Source organism: Schistocerca piceifrons, chromosome 1 (genome assembly GCF_021461385.2).
Source record: "Schistocerca piceifrons isolate TAMUIC-IGC-003096 chromosome 1, iqSchPice1.1, whole genome shotgun sequence".
NCBI lineage: Eukaryota > Metazoa > Arthropoda > Insecta > Orthoptera > Acrididae > Schistocerca > Schistocerca piceifrons.
In genome coordinates, this window is record NC_060138.1 from 661,049,655 (window position 1) to 661,065,993 (window position 16,339).

The window sequence follows — 16,339 nt, forward strand, 5'->3', positions numbered from 1 at the left end:
TCCAATTCCAAAGAAAGCAGACGTTGACAGATGTGGAAATTACCGAACTATCAGTTTAATAAGTCACAGCTGCAAAATACTAACGCGAATTCTTTACAGACGAATGGAAAAACTGGTAGAAGCCGACCTCGGGGAAGATCAGTTTGGATTCCGTAGAAATGTTGGAACACGTGAGACAATACTGACCCTACGACTTATCTTAGAAAATAGATTAAGGAAAGGCAAAACTACGTTTCTAGCATTTGTAGACTTAGAGAAAGCTTTTGACAATCTTTACTGGAATACTCTCTTTCAAATTCTAGAGGTGGCCGGGTAAAATAGAGGGAGCGAAAGTCTATTTACAATTTGTACAGAAACCAGATTGCAGTTATAAGAGTCGAGGGGCGTGAAAGGGAAGCAGCGGTTGGGATGGGAGTAAGACAGGGTTCTAGCCTATCCCCGATGTTATTCAATCTATGTATTGAGCAAGCAGTAAAGGAAACAATAGAAAAATCCGGAGTAGGTACTAAAATCCATGGTGAAGAAATAAAAACTTTAAGGTTCGCCGATGACGTTGTAATTCTGTCACAGACAGCAACGGACTTGGAAGAGCAGTTGAACGGAATGGACAGCGTGTTGAAAGGAGGATATAAGATGAACATCAACAAAAGCAAAACGAGGATAATGGAATGTAGTCGAATTAAGTTGGGTGATGCTGAGGGAATTAGATTAGGAAATGAGACACTTAAAGTAGTAAAGGAGTTTTGCTATTTAGGGAGCAAAATAACCGATGATGGTCGAAGTAGAGAGGATATAAAATGTAGACTGGCAATGGCAAGGAAGCAGAGAGCGGCCTGAGCTGGCGAGGCGAGCGCATCGCTGCTGTTGCGCGCTTCGCTACTCGGCCGTTGAGAGCTCGTGAAGAGGTTTTCTGTGCTGTGGGCGCTGCGGAGAGCAAATTGTCGTGCGTTGTTTTGACAACGCGTGCAAATTGTCGTGTTCCGCGCCTCGCAGCATGGGAAAGAAGGGTGCGCAGAGGAAACCTGCCGCTACGAAGGGTCCTTCGGTTGTGCGACTCTCTGAGTCTGCCGACCGTGCAAGGAACTCCTGTGAAGACGAGTCGCGGCCTGTCCCCCCTTTGTACGTCAAGTGCAAAGGCGGGTGGACAGCGCTGTTCGACACCATGACGAAATGCGCTCGGAACGAGGTGGTCTACGAGTCTGTCGATACAGACTCGCTGATCTGCGTTCGAGCCGCAAACGTGGCCGACCACAGAGCGATCAAGGTCGCAGTGGCCGACCACATCGTCGACGCGCCGCCGGCGCGTGAGAAGGCACCTTCCGTAGGAAGGATGAAGACGACTAAGGCACTCCTCAGGGGGTTGCCTTGGTGCTGTGACGAGGCAGCGGTCCGGGAAGGGCTGCTGCGAGCCGGGTTTGGTAATGCAGCCGCAAGGTTGCACAACCGGACCAACAGGAAGAGGGCGCCGCTCTATGCCGTGACCGTGCAAACGGTCGACGGCGGGAGCGACATCTTCGACTTGCGGAAGTTGCTGGGCTTCCCGGTTACGACGGAGGCTCTCCCGACCGCCATGGATCCTCAGCCCCAGTGCTTCAGGTGCCAGGGCGAGGGTCATGTTGCGAAGTACTGCCGCAACGCGGCGCGGTGCGTCAAGTGCTCAGGTGAGCACGACAGCCGCGCCTGCGACCGCGGCAGCAACGCTCTGCCGACTTGTGTCCGGTGTGGCGGCCCGCACGTCGCCAGCTGGCGCGGTTTCGCGGCCTTCTCTAGCCGCAGCCGTGCCGGGGGCGGCGAAGCGGCCGCGGCCGCACCGACGCAGCAGCAGAAGAGAAGACGACGTCGGAAACGGCGTAGGGCGGAGAACAGCCCGGTGCAGCTGAGGGACGGCGCAGCAGCAGATCCACCTGCCAGGGGCGGGGACGGCCGCTCGGAAACGGGCCGCCAGGACGCAGCTCGTCCTCCCGCGAAGAGATGTGACCTCGAGCTCGGCATCGCCGTGAAGGAGGCCACAGCAGCCCTCAAAGCCGTAATGGCGGTGGAGAGGGCTGCCTTCGCAGCCGCCGTGGCTGCAGAGAAGGAAGAGGCCTTGAGGCAACTGCGTGCAGTCTTCGCCCAAGGCCTCAGTGCAGTCGTACCTGCGAACACTCCTGCGACCTCGCAGAAGGACGTTCGCGCGCCTGTCCCAGCGGTTGCCCCAGCAGCACCGCAGGTGAAAGGTGCAAAGAAGAAAACCGCCAGGGCAGTCTTCATCGCGCAAGCGTCGCCGCGCTGCCGCGCCGAACTTTTGTGTTACAGGGAGTAAGCCACTGCGGCCGGCCCAGGAGACAACGAGGGAGCCCAGCCGCGGCACCGGACTGACCCAGCGAACGACCACGCAGTACATAGGTAACGTTGCACGATACCTCACGCTCACCTTGCATGCTCTGTCGCAGCTAGCAAACCGCTACTGCTCTTACTTCCCGTCCTACTGTCGCAGAGGTTTTTTTCCCTTGGCGCTGGCCTTGGCACTTTTTTTCCTCTGCTCTTACAACCGCTACCCTTCGATCGCTTTCGACCACTACTATCTCCTGATGGACCATGTTAATGAGTAGCCTTACCCAGACGCATGGATAACATCACAGCCTGCATCCTGTGACGCCTTGATTCAAAACTAACATGCATACGGAGGTGACAGTCGAACTTTTGTGTTGGTCACCACGTTGGTGCGGGCGTGGAGGGGCCCCATCCTTAGTGGCAAGGAAGCGTTTCTGAAGAAGAGAAATTTGTTAATATCGAGTATAGATTTAAGTGTCAGGAAGTCGTTCCTGAAAGCATTTGTATGGAGTGTAGCCATGTATGGAAGTGAAACATGGACGATAAATAGTTTGGACAAGAAGAGAATAGAAGCTTTCGAAATATGGTGCTACAGAAGAATGCTGAAGATTAGATGGGTAGATCACATAACTAATGAGGAGGTATCGAATAGAATTGGGGAGAAGAGGAGTTTGTGGCACGACAAGAAGAAGGGACTGGTTGGTAGGACATGTTCTAAGGCATCAAGGGATCACAAATTTAGCATCGGATGGCAGCAAGGAGGGTAAAAATCGCAGAGAGAGACCAAGAGATGAATACACTAAGCAGATTCAGAAGGATGTAGGTTGCAGTAAGTACTGGGAGATCAAGAAGGTCGCACAGGATAGAGTAGCATGGAGAGCTGCATCAAACCAGTCCCAGGACTGAAGACCACAACAACAACTGCAACCAGTCGCCTTTTGTTTTATTCTGCAATTTTTATTTTTCATCAGCGATTTCGAATCGCTTAGTTATTCATAATCAGATGGTACATACTTAGTGCATGTTCGCAGCATTGTTGGGTGGGGCGTATTTTATATGAAACCAGCTTCATATTCGCCAATTTTGTGTTTGGGTTCTTATTGTGCTCGGTCCAGGAAACAATGAAATAGGATGTTATATGGAACACCAAGAGGTAAGATCACTCTATAATTATTAACATTTCTGTCTCCCTTCTGATTCAGTGGATGTATCAATGCAGTTTTCGAGTCATCCAAAATTTCTTCCGCTATTTTCTCAGTTCGCAAATGTTTTGAAATATTACTCTAATTACGTTTGAGGTTTCTGGGATAACTGATTCTAGAATTCAGTAATAATTTGTCTTCGCCAGATGCTTTGTTATTTTTAACCTTTATAATTTGTCTAACAATTTCTGTTGCATTTGGTTCACGTGGATATAAACTTGTTTAAGGGATATATCCGGTGAAATCTTTCAGTGGGCTCGGAGTGGTTAAGAATTTTTTAAGATATTTGCAAAGTTATCTGCAGTTTTCTCGGTTGTTAAGTATCAATTGTTCAATTTCCTTCTTGAAGGAGAGATTTAAGGACTGATAACAATTACGCTTCCTTCTAAATGTTTTATAGAAACTTCTGGTCTTGTTTTTCCGGAAATCTTCTTTAATTTCATGGAGTTGGCTGTTCTCATACTACCTAGTACTTTGTATAACTAATTTTGTAATTTCTTTTCTAGTTAAAAGTAACACGTCAAGGGTACTTATTGATTTGTTACTATTTCGTGTTTTGAATGTTTGAGGTCGAGGTTTTACAGCCTATTCAAAATCTCCGTTCCATCAATGACATTTTTCAGCCTCTGCTTCCAAATTTTGTTTGGACTGTTTTGATAGTTCTGTCTGAAATGCTCTCAATTTTGTGCCTGCGTTTTGTTGAGTTCGTTTGCTAACAGCAGTAACTGAATTTTGTTGATATGAAATTTAGGTTTATTGGCATGCTTTTGCTGAATTTTATGAGGCCTTATATTTAGTTTCATTCGACGCATATAATGGACCGTCTCTTTATTTGTTCCTTTGCATACTTGAATGTGATGTGGGAGTGAGATTTAGATACGTTCAATGTAGGAAACACCTATATTCTTGTTAACTGCACACAATGTAACTTTTTGAAAGTTTTTTTCGCAAAATAAGTTGACGTAATTTTGATATTATAATTTCTACAAAATTCTGCTTGTCTCCTTCCATTTTGACCGGTATGTTTAAGAGCACCGATTAACAGTTTCACATAATTTATTCGATTTTGGGGGATTATATTTTCTACCACTTCACATGACATCTTTACATTCCGTGTTTGTTTTATTTTCTTGCTGATTGGCAGGTTTGCGTTAATCACAATGTATTTATTATTCGCATATTTCAAGGAATGAAAAGCATGACTTGTAAAACTGCGCATGCAGTAATCAGATGGGATGTATTTTTAGGATACTTGCGTTTGGTTTACTTTTGAAAAGTCTGTAATTTCCAAACTCCACGGTGTTCTCATGTGGAAGTCTTGTTTCTTGCATGGTAAAAATTATAATTCTTTCGTCTTTAGATGTTTCCCCGAATTGGTTGAGCTTTTCTCGCTTTAGGAGTAATTTAATGTCGATTGTGCCAAAGCAAGATTTGATTTTGTGATTGAGTTTATCAGAGGATTCCGATTTCCTAGGGTTTGGGGTATTGTATCTCAGACAAGTGTCCTTCTAATCGAATGGCCTAGTTACATCACTAATAACATAGTAATTTTGTGATTACTAAAACGCTCTTTTGTCGTACACGTCCCAGGCACTTTAATGTGACTACCGCCTATGTTCGACGTCAACGTTCCATCACCACTCACAGACGTCAGGCGGCGGCTCTAGTAGTGAAGGGTGTATAAAGGATATCAGAGCGACGAGGAAACAGCGCAATGGTTGTCGTAAAGCGGAAACGGAGCTATTTATCTGACGTCCAACTGCGCATGATCATTGGCTTTCGGGCCAAGGGTGGAAGGATTCCCAAAACGGCTAAGTTTGTAAACTATTCGCGCGCCACTGTTCTTAAAGAATACCGAGCTTGGCAAAATGGCGCTACACAATACCGGTGCCGAGGCGACTACGGTGCACCATGGACCGTAGACGAGACCGCTGAACAATGGCCGCGGAGATGTGCACGGACGAACAGAAGTGCAATTGTTGAGCGACTGACCGCCAAGATGAACAAAGAGACTACCAAAAGTGCCCCCTCAATGACCGTTCAGAGGACGTTGCTGAGTACGGGCCTACGCAGCAGACGCCTGATTCGTACACCCATGCTGTTAGCTTCCGGCCACCCTCGATGTTGCCCGTCCCTGCCGCGTGGAGGCGGACCAGTTTCCGCTTTGTTCACCTTTATCTTTTATTGTTGAGTGATATCACATTTCTATGTACAAGCTTTGACAGTTTAGACACAATTTGAAATTTAATCTCGGTATGCTTTACGAAAAATGGTTTAAAATAAAGAAAGGAAACAAATTAAAGAAACTCATGCAAGGAATTCTTAATCTAACTTATCGGTTATGAAGACTGGGATTTGAACACCAGTACAGCAACTGGGCGGCCGCTGAATAGTGACAGGTGGCCTTTTCACATGAATCATAGTTTATGCTTCATCGAATAGATGGCTGTTAACGTGTACGGCTCTGCGAATACACTACTGGCGATTAAAATTGCTACACCAAGAAGAAATGCAGTCGATAAATGGGTATTCATTCGACAAATATATTATGCTAGAACTGACATGTGATTACATTTTCACGGAGTTTGGGTGCATAGATCCTGATAAATCAGTACTCTGAACAACCATCTCTGGTCGTAATAACGGCCTTGATACGTCTGGGCATTGAGTCAAACAGAGCTTGGATGGTCTGTACAGGTACAGCTGCCCATGCAGCTTCAACACGATACCACAGTTCATCAAGAGTAGTGACTGGCGTATTGTGACTAGCCATTTGCTCGGCCACCATTGACCAGACGTTTTCAATTGGTGAGAGATCTGGAGAATGTGCTGGCCAGGGCAACAGTCGAACATTTTCTGTATCCAGAAAGGCCCGTACAGGACCTGCAACATGCGGTGGTGCATTATCCCGCTAAAATGTAGGGTTTCGCAGGGATCGAATGAAGGGTAGAGCCATTGGTCGTAACACATCTGAAATGTAACGTCCACTGTTCAAAGTGCCGTCAACGCGAACAAGAGGTGACCGAGACGTGTAACCAATGGCACCCCATACTATCACGCCGGGTGATACGCCAGTGTGGCGATGACGAGTACACGCTTCCAATGTGCGTTCACCGCGATGTCGCCAAGCACGGATGCTACCATCACGATGCTGTACACAGAAGCCGGATTCATCCGAAAAAATGACGTCTTGCCACTCGTGCACCCAGGTTCGTCGTTGAGTACACCATCGGAGGCGCTCCTGTCTGTGATGCAGCGTCATGGGTAACTGCAACCATGGTCTCCGAGCTGATAGTCCATGCTGCTGCAAACGTCGTCGAACTGTTCGTGCAGATGGTTGTTGTCTTGCAAACTTCCCCATCTGTTGACTCAAGGATCGAGACGTGACTGCTCGATCCGTTACAGCCATGCGGAAAAGATGCCTGTCATCTCGACTGCTAGTGATTCGAGGCCGTTGGGATCCAGCACGGCGTTCCGTATTACCCTCCTGAACCAACCGATTCCACATTCTGCTAACAGTCATTGGATCTCGACCAACGCGAGCAGCAATGTCGCGATACGATAAACCGCAATCGCGATAGGCTACAATCCGACCTTTATCAAAGTCGGAAACGTGATGGTACGCATTTCTCCTCCTTCCACGAGGCATCACAACAACGTTTCGCCAGGCAACTCCGGTCAAGTGCTGTTTGTGTATGACAAATCGGTTGGAAACTTTCCTCATGTCAGTACGTTGTAGATGTCGCCACCGGCGCTAACCTTATGTGAATGCTGTGAAAAGCTAATCATTTGCATATCACAGCATCTTCTTCCTGTCGGTTAAATTTCACGTCTGTAGCACATCATCGTTGTGGTGTAGCAAATTTAATGACCAGTAGTGTATATTAATAAGGACTGTAGGAGGGAGCGCTATCGTCTGGGGTTTTTCTCGGCACTATCTGGGTGATTTCATCATTCTGGAAGGCACAATGGATCACAAGCATTCCCCGCTACAACCAGTTTGTTTTTTTCTCAGCACGATGGCACCTACGACCAGGACACTGCCACGTCACACAGCTCGCAGTGTATGTGCGTGGTTCTAATAGCAGGAAATTGAGTCTACCGTACTCCCCTGGCCCCAATGTCCCCGGATTTAAAACAATCGAGAATATGTGGGATCACTTCTATCGGGCTGGTCTCGCTATGGATTCTCAACGTAGAAACCTAGCAGGACTGTCCACGGTACTGGAGTCAACATGACTCTACATCCATGTCCGTGTCTTCCAGAACCTCACTGACTTTCTTCCTACACCTCCTTGCTGCAAAAGGTGGTATAATGTCGTGTGGCTAGGGCCTCCCGTCGGGCAGACCGTTCGCCTGGTGAAAGTCTTTCGAGTTGACGGTACCTGGGCGACTTGCGTGTCGATGGGGATGAAATGATGATGATAAGGACATTTTTTTTTCATTAAACCAGGTGGGTGACCAGCCGCCTGTGGGTATACGGCTGGTCCTTTTTTCACCACAAAAAATACTTTTGTGATATACCCAACAAGGTTTTCTGGTCTCTTAGCCATCGTGAATGGCCGCAAGTTTGTTAGCTTCCGGCCACCCTCGATGTTGCCCGTCCCTGCCGCGTGGAGGCGGACCAGTTTCCGCTTTGTTCACCTTTATCTTTTATTGTTGAGTGATATCACATTTCTATGTACAAGCTTTGACAGTTTAGACACAATTTGGAATTTAATCTCGGTATGTTTTACGAAAAATGGTTTAAAATAAAGAAAGGAAACAAATTAAAGAAACTCATGCAAGGAATTCTTAATCTAACTTATCTGCTATACTTAACCTAATGAGACTTTGAAATGTGAGTTTGATTTGTGGATTTGTGAGGGTGGTGGAGATGTTTTGAAGGTGTTCGGAAAAAGCGGTCTGACTCTCCCCGTGTAGCCAACAGGGGATGGAGGGCTCGGAATGTACTTCGAGCCATCCATTCCCCGTCCGCATCGCACGTTTAAAGCGTTATTCGTAATTGACTGTGTTGGGTTGGTGCTTAGCTAGGCAAGATTCTTGGTGTTGAGAGTCGTCATTGAGTTTGAGTGAGTGACATATTGTTGCTGCTTTCCGAATCTGTGTTTTCCCCAACATCTGTATCATTCTCTTCATCAGAGCTGGTAGTCTCCCACAGTTCCGTTTTGTGTCTCTGGTCGCAATGTGTCGTACAGCCTTGATTGCTTAAAGGATTTGTGCAGTACCTGGGATACTTCGTTTGTCACCCGGTTAATCTCCTCCCATGTGTCTTTATTCCTGATGGCTGTATTTATGTCGTCCTGCGTTTGTATTTGTAGATTCAAATGGCTCTGAGCACTATGCGACTTAACTTCTGAGGTCATCAGTCGCCTAGAACTTAGAACTAATTAAACCTAACTAACCTAAGGACATCACACACATCCATGCCCGAGGCAGGATTCGAACCTGCGACCGTAGTGGTCGCTCGGTTCCAGACTGCAGCGCCTAGAAGCGCACGGCCACTCCGGCCGGCGTTTGTATTTGTAGTTGTGCAGGTGTTATGTCTTCGATGTGTAATGGGCAGTGAAAAACCATGTGTTCTGGTGATCCATTTACGCCACATGTGCAGTTATCACTTTGAGTGAGTCCCATGCGGTGGAGGTACATGGGGTACGGGCCATGACCCGAGAGAAAGTAAACCATGCCCCTACTTGGGTTTAGATGATTCATCTTCAGACGTTCCCTGATGTTTGAAAAAAATTGGTAGATTCTACGGCCCAGTTCCTGAGCGGAGAAAAGTCCGACAAATCTGGGAATCGAACCCGAGCCGTTAGGTGACCACTCAACTACCAGGGGCGGAAGCAAAAGGTAGTTATTCGAGCTTTTGACATGTGGTCACATTAATGTGACTGAACCGTGTAATTGGAATTACAGGGTCGTGTGTATAAAAAGGAAACAAGTGGTTAAGACTGGACGAGTTAATTTCAGAAATTAAATTTTCGGTCACACTTGCCACCATATAGAAATCCAATCTCTCCGCCTTCATTATCGTGGAGGTTTCCGCTGTCACCCTAGCGAGGACCTCTCACAGTGTTCTATCAACCGGGCCAGGTGTCACCTGACCCCTCAGGAAGATTTTCAGGTGAAGAGCACGTTGATTTGACGACAAATATTGCGCAAGACAAGAAAGGACGGCTCTATCAGTGCGTTTCTTGATAACAGGGTCCACTTATCTCAGCTTTAAACGGGTGGACAAAAGCAAAGTTGAGCAATAGAGCAAGATGCGTGCCGCTGCTGCCTGGACTGCCTTCCGCCTGCTTCTGCTGGTGAGCGCCGCATCGGCCACCACTGTGCAAACATGTGAGTATATCTGACGTCGGGACACGTGCATCCCTCCTTTGTGTACACAGCTGCGCGCACCAAGCCACCTCAAGTGCAGTGTTGCTAATTTTACTGTTTCTATTGACACGGTGTTAGTAGTTTCCGGTAGTTGTATCAAGTATCAGATACTGAAGAGGGGGGCCTGCATCTCAGATACACACTGCAACATGTGAAACAGAATCAGCTTCCTCTGCAAAGCAACGAGTCATAAACGGAGCCACATTTTTAGTCGTACAAGTTCTTTGCTTGTTCATTCGGGGCATACTTTAATCTTCTGTGGGATGAACGCACGTATTTTCGACGTCGATCACGTTGTTTAAGGGAATGTACAAGGGACTACACGGTTATCTAGTTCCGTTTTCCACGGTTAGCTGTATCATCTCGGATGTCGCTATCAAAATGGCGATTGTAAGAAAATAACTCGCCTTACGTTAAAGTGCTCCCGCATTTGCAGTATTTATGATATCACAGTCCAGTTCTGAGGAGTGTGTAGTTAATCAGTAAATAGGGTTCCAATCGAAACGTAGTTACTCCTAAGTAAGCAGTAACTATTGAATTTAGGTACCGGAAAAGAAATTACTTGTCAGACACGAGGAAGCTTGATTTAGGCTAAAAGCATGTAAACGACGACGTTCCCCTTTAATTAGATGTAAATTTACTTGGAATTGATTATTATAACTTGAACATCTACATCTACATTTATACTCCACAAGCCACCCAATGGTGTGTGGCGGAGGGCACTTTACGTGCCACTGTCATTACCTCCCTTTCCTGTTCCAGTCGCATACGGTTCGCGGGAAGGACGACTACCGGAAAGCCTCCGTGCACGCTTGAATCTCTCTAATTTTACATTCGTGATCTCCTCGGGAGGTATAAGTAGGGGGAAGCAATACATTCGATACCTCATCCAGAAACGCACCCTCTCGAAACCTGGACAGCAAGCTTCACCGCGATGCAAAGCGCCTCTCTTGCAGAGACTGCCACTTGAGTTGGCTAAAAATCTCCGTAACGCTATCACGCTTACCAAATAACCCTGTGACGAAACGCGCCGCTCTTCTTTGAATGTTCTCTATCTCCTCTGTCAAACTGACCTGGTACGGATCCCACACTGATGAGCAATACTCAAGTATAGGTCGAACGAGTGCTTTGTAAGCCATCTCCTTTGTTGATGGACTACATTTTCTAAGGACTCTGCCAATGAATCTCAAACTGGCACCCGCCTTAGCAACAATTTAATTTTATATGATCATTCCACTTCAAATCGTTCCGTACGCATACTCCCAGGTATTTTACAGAAGTAACTGTACCAGTGTTTGTTCCGCTATCATATAATCATACAATAAAGGATCCTTCTTTCTATGTGTTCGCAATACATAGAAACAATTATACTCACTAGTGAGATTAATAATCTAAGAGATTTTTGTTTGGCTGTATGATGACATCCTGCTGCGAGTTCTTTGTAGTTACGCATAGTGTAACATGTGGCTTCAGGGAGAATCTTAGCAGCAAAGCGTAGAGCGAAGCATATTGATGAGATGAACCCTCTGCTGTGGTTGTGGTCTTCTTATTGGCAGTGCCGTGACGAAGCCACCGAGATGAGGTGAGTGGATACAAAAAGCGCAGATGTTGCGATTATCTGCTTCTGACTACATCTTAACAGTATCCACAGACCCCCATTATGGAAGGACCTTGGATCTCTGTGCATTCTGCGGAGTAGGAGGCCGAAGCAGTTCCCTCTAATGACGGGAAATGTCTGTTGTTGTACCAACAGTAGTAGCTGTAGTCGATATTAGTCATAGAAGTACTCGGAATTAGTTAGAGAAGCAGTCGAGTGTTGTCAAAGAAACAATCGGTTCTAGTCACTGTAACTACCAGCAGTCGAAGTAGCTTTTAGTAGACTGAAAGTAGTCCGAGAAGTAGTCAGTGGTAGTAGTCGGCAGTAGTCAGAGATGCAGTCATTAGGAAGCGGAGATGTAGTTATCAGCGGTCAGAGAAGCAGGCAGCATCATGCACGGAACGAGTAGTAAGCCGCAGTAAGAGAAGTGGTCAACAGTAGTCAGATAAGTCGCCATTTGTAAGAGAAGTGAATAATGTAACACAAGACGGCTTTGTAGAGGTCGGCGACCGTGGTGCATTTTTACACAAAACTCTCGGGCTAGATCTTACTCTGTTTCATCTACTTACGAATTTCGGCAGACTGTCATCACCATATCGAAAATTTTAAAAGATCAGTACAACGTATTACGTCAAATTGTACTTAGTCGTACCGGCTATATGTACTTATACAGGGTGTATTTGACGTAATACGTTGTATTGATTGATTAACTTATTGGTGTGATGATGTCAAACGGTCGAAACAGGTAATTAGAAGAAAGAAAGTGCGACACAGACTGAAAATTCTGCGTATAAGTGTCATAGAAGTAGCTGGTGTTAATCTGAGATGGAGTCGTCAACAGTCAGAGAATTAGTTGGCTGTAGTCGGAGGGGTGATCAGCAATAATAAGGGTAGTTTCAGTAGTCAAAGCGGTAGTTGGCCGTCTTCTGAGCTTTCTTCTTTCAGTTCACACCAACAAGTTACCTGAAGGAACATCAGAACACTTTAGCATACTACTGGGTGGAGTTTTAATTTTCATTCCGACAGAAGTTGTCCTGTGTGTGTTTCTTACTTCTTCCTACGTCTGTCCAGTCACTGCTGTTCGGCCTGCAGTGTGGTGCGAACTTTGCCTGCCGAACTTTCAATTCCACGAAATGTTTAAAAGACGTGGTGCCACTTTTGCTGCTTTCGGCAGTTCTCTCTCCACAGTACTTCTCACAACGAGACATAGGTAACTCTTCATTTCTTAGTTTACGTCTATATATATATATATATATATATATATATATATATATATATATATATTTAGTAGAGTTATTTAAATTTTTCTTTTTCGCTTGTTTCCGATGGTCTCTGATGAAATTCTTTGTTCCAGAATTATATCTTCAAGAACATTACATGAATGCAATTTTGTCATATGATGACATGTTGGAGACCGTGGCTGTTTTTGAAGACAAATGTTGATCATGTTAGGACAGCAACCAGCCACAAATTTACTTTGAGTTCCTTTATTACAAAACCATCTGTGTGTGGCGTGTTTGTAATTGTGTTTTATCTATAATTTAGGACAATTAATCTGTAAAAAACACACCAAATGTAGAAAGAAAGCGTGTAAACCGTCTGATGATGAATCGCAACGATTCGAAACCGGTAACGGTTTCCTTTGAATAAAGGAACTCAAAGTAAATTAGTGGCTGGTTGCTGTCCTAACACGATCAACATTACATGAATATTTAATACTAGCAAATTTTCTTATATTAAAAAAACCTTCAACATTTGTGCCACTCAGTATTATTGCATTAATTATTTCTATGATTTAATCTGTCTCAGCACCAAAGACCCCTCCAATCAGGAGAAGTAGAAGAGAAGAGCAGTTAAATACTGATCTGTGCAGAGTTGTGGTCCTAGAGAGTCACACACACAGAGCAGAACAGGAATCACCCTTCGTTCGTGTGGAGTCTTCAGACAGTGGCAAATCCACAAACGCCCGTACCATCTCTCGTTCAATACAGCCACTTAATTTGTAATGAATGATAAGGCAGCATATTCAGTGTACTGTTACCATTAGGCGTAGTCTTCGGAAAAAAAGCATTGCATCCAATGTAATATTGTTTAGCGTGCAAAGATACTCCTGATGATGAATACTTCGACTGTAGCTTCACTCTTAATGACTGTAAAATACGTATTGGGTAAGGGGACAAGAGAAGAATTAGGAAGAAACCCATTGGTCGCAGGAGGGATTTGCTGGTGGATCATACGCCTAGACTGAAATACTTAGGCAGAGTTCACCTTGTGTCCTTAGCGTAGTAATACAAGTGTTCATTACCTGTGTTTGTATCTATACCAGCTATCAGCGCTTGAGCAAGAAATCATATGTAGGGGGAGGGCAAGAAAAAATTATTTGCTTGAAGCTGTAGTCACACATTTATTTTTCCTATTGGCTACCAATTTTTGAAATAAATACCAGTATTCCCCTGGCGTGCAATCGTGAAACTCACTTCCCAAAAAGGAGTGTCATATACTGTGTGAAGAAGAAGTGCCCCACTCGACGGTCGGCAAGCAGTTTTTATCCAAATTCAAGACAAAAGTGTATCCAGCAAAATCTAGTCCCTCCAACAGTTTTAATAGAAATGTGATTTAAAAAACGAAGCTCTGGCAACGCTGTAACTGTGTGCAGCGTGGTGAAGAACAGGCTGCATGAGCTCTGCACTATGCTGGAGCTGTCCAGTTAGCTCTGTGAGACGAAAATGCCGTGGAGAACGCCGATGTTCGAATCGCGTTCGCGCAAACCTTTTTATATTCAGTTAAAACATAAAAACTATATCCAATTTACACCTTCGTAATACGCTATCTTGTATATTTCTTAGTGTTTGTTATCTTTATTTAAACATTAAGACATAACACGAATTTCTTACAGACGGAAACGACCATTTTGTTTCGTCCATGAAACAAATAAAGCCACCTGAAAATAATGTTGGATACAGCAGAATCGTAAGCTGCACTAGATTGCACATCACACTACGCACGGTAATTCCATCCTGTACGTTTGACATCCAGGCTTGTCTTCAGAGAGCCGGTACTTACGACTACGAGCAGCGTTCACTTTAGGGAAGATGTTCAGAGTCACCTCGTATCCGCTAACACTTCGCTACTCGCTGGATTATACCTTGCTGGATCCTACGCGGCACAACTACATCCCACGAGCTGTTAGCTCGTGTACATCTGTGGGTGGAGTACTATAAATTTTTTCCTTTAAGTCTCTGCACGAATAAAAATCTAGTTGATTAAGATCCAGGGAACATGGACAACAGAACATTGGACCCCAAAGACCAATCCACTTCCCTGGAAACGCTTCATTTATATAGTTACGCACATTCATTCTAAAGCACCATCATGCTGAAACCATAGCTTCGAACACCAAGCTGAACGTTTTCTGATGCGTCAGGCAACGTATTGCAAAAAAGCGTATGATAATGATTCGCATTCAACTTGTCTGGCAGTAGGTAAGGACCCAAAAGCACTCCACCCGCGATTCTAGCTCACAGGTTTGTGCCAAAGCGTGCCACGTTCATGGCTGAGTGGTGGGTTGTGTTCCCAACGGCCAAAAATGGCTGTTGCGGAGGTTGAAAATACCTTCACGAGTGAAGCTAGATTCGTCAGTCCATGTCAAGTTATTTATAACATGTCCGTTATCTTCCAGTTGGCACAAAAACCATTCACGAAACTGTACTCATCGAAGGTGGTCTTCGTTTACAACACTTCAACAATAAGTCTTTGTGACACCCGTAACTGCTTTGCAATATCAGGGATACTTCGCCCAGGTGATTGGTGAACGGTTTTAAAATCGCGTTGTCTGTTTGTGGAGTACGAATAGTCCCTGGACGACCTCTGTCCATTACCTGGGGACGAAGATTATCGATTTCCTGAAGGCGACGAAAAAAATTCTTATCGGAATTGCGACTTTGAGAGTACCGTGCAGCATACACACGAGCTGCAGCACCAGCAGCTTGCACTCGTCAAACTGGTTTCCCCAATAGGATGAAGAGAAAATCCCTCACTTGGAGTTCGGCATGCGATTCCTCATCCAGATTCACGACAAAAGTTAATCTAGCAAATTCACCCACTATTTTACTGCCTTAGCGGTTGAATTTCCGAAAATGATGAGACAGGTATTTATTTTATTTCTGACTGAGGAACCAAATACCAATTCGCGTAGTTTTAGCTTCAGAAGTGCCTCAATAGAGAGTCTGCAATTTCAAGTTTCAGTGCTTAGTGGTTTGGGCTGGGCGATGAGGAGTCATATAGTCAGTTAGTCGGGACGTTTCATTTTATGTATAGACGTGTTTGTTTTATACTTCATATAGGTGAAAACGATGTTTACTAACTTTCAGCTACTTAGTTTCAACTACAAGGGTCTGTTCCTGAGTGCATTATGTGCTCCTACCTCTCTCCATATGAGGCTACATCCAGCATTGTCGAACACGATCGGTTTGGAGTCCCGGTACTAAGTTGTCGGGAGACATAAGGTTGTATGGCAATAATGTCGTACACAGTATGTTTCGACACAGTACATTTTCCGGTCAACGTTACTGCGACACTGCACTCCTACCCCATTCGCGTCTTTTCCGGGTCCATTCACCTTTTACTTCACTGTTACGGATGCGCGACCGCATCGGACAGCACAGATTGGAGGGGCTCTTGGAACGAGAGGATATGCAGCGAATGGTCTGGCCTGTCCGTTCCAAAGACTTAAATCCCACTGAGCACGCGTGGAATGCATTGTGGACAGGTATTGCAGCATATGCTCATGAACCAACGACCATCTATCGATTCTCAACTGCACTGGTGGAGCAATGGAACCGTCTAC

At 45.3% G+C, this 16,339-nt stretch overlaps 1 protein-coding gene across 1 annotated transcript in view; it reads left to right on the forward strand.

The window, feature by feature from the left end:
- The first annotated feature begins 2,329 nt into the window (after positions 1 to 2,329).
- The window catches only part of LOC124713246 (NPC intracellular cholesterol transporter 2-like), a 34,690-nt gene continuing 20,680 nt past the window's right edge, over positions 2,330 to 16,339 (forward strand). The window contains exon 1 of the mRNA XM_047242933.1: positions 2,330 to 2,385. The gene's annotated coding sequence lies outside the window, so the exon portion shown is untranslated. The remainder of the gene's footprint in view (positions 2,386 to 16,339) is intronic.